Source organism: Colobus angolensis, unplaced genomic scaffold (genome assembly GCF_000951035.1).
Source record: "Colobus angolensis palliatus isolate OR3802 unplaced genomic scaffold, Cang.pa_1.0 Scaffold8, whole genome shotgun sequence".
In the NCBI taxonomy this organism is placed as follows: domain Eukaryota; kingdom Metazoa; phylum Chordata; class Mammalia; order Primates; family Cercopithecidae; genus Colobus; species Colobus angolensis.
Window position 1 is genome coordinate 7,422,795 of NW_012121820.1, and position 881 is coordinate 7,423,675.

General features: G+C 52.0%; 1 protein-coding gene across 1 annotated transcript in view; it reads left to right on the plus strand.

Annotated features, from left to right (window-relative positions):
• Positions 1 to 881, plus strand: part of CDH22 (cadherin 22, type 2) — a gene marked incomplete at its 5' end in the record, with an annotated part of 77,571 nt that overhangs the window by 65,463 nt on the left and 11,227 nt on the right. The window lies entirely within an intron of this gene.

The window sequence follows — 881 nt, forward strand, 5'->3', positions numbered from 1 at the left end:
TTTTTAGACAGGGTCTCTCTCTGTCAGCCAGGCTAGAGTGCAGTGGCTCGTTGCAACCTCCACCTTCCAGGCACAAGCAATCCTCCTACCTCAGCTTCCCAAGTAGCTGGGACTACAGATGTGTGCCACCATGCCCAGTTAATTTTCGTATTTTTTGTAGAGACGGGATTTTTGCCATATTGCCCAGACTAGTCTTGACCTCCCAGGCTCAAGCTATCGGCCTGCCTCGGCCTCCCAAAGTGCTGGGATTACAGGTGTGAGCCACTGTGCCCAGCCCACGCTGCAGTTTAAAAACTGCTTTGTTCCACTCACATTCCCTTTTTGGTTTTTGGAATTGTTCTTGAAACAAGGTCTCGCCTTGTCACCCAGGCAGCAGTACAGTGGTGCAATCATAGCTCACTGCAGCCTTGAATTCCTAGGCTCAAGCAGTCCTGCGTCAGCCTCCCGAGTAGCTGGCACTACAGGTGCACACCATCACCCCTGGCTAATTTTTTTTTTTTTTTACTTTTTGTAGAAATGGGGTCTTGCTGTGTTGCCCAGGCTGGTATCCAGCTCCTAGGCTCAAACAGTTCTCCTACCTTGGCCTCCCAAAGAGCTGGGATTACAGGCATGAGACACCATGCCTGACTCACTCACATTTCTTTCTGCATCCTCACAGCCATCTTGTGAGGTAGTTTTCTGACTCCTCTCCCCATTTCACAGGTGATGAAACTGAGACTGTAAGAGAGAAAGAGCCCTGCCCAGGGTCATACAGGGAGTCGGTGGCGTGGGTAGGATTCAACCCACCCCCATCCCCAGTCCTGTGTGCTTCCTGCCTTAGCACACCACCGGGAAAGCAAACTGCCCGGCCCTGCCTGAGTCCACTGTGAGATTCCTCCCCT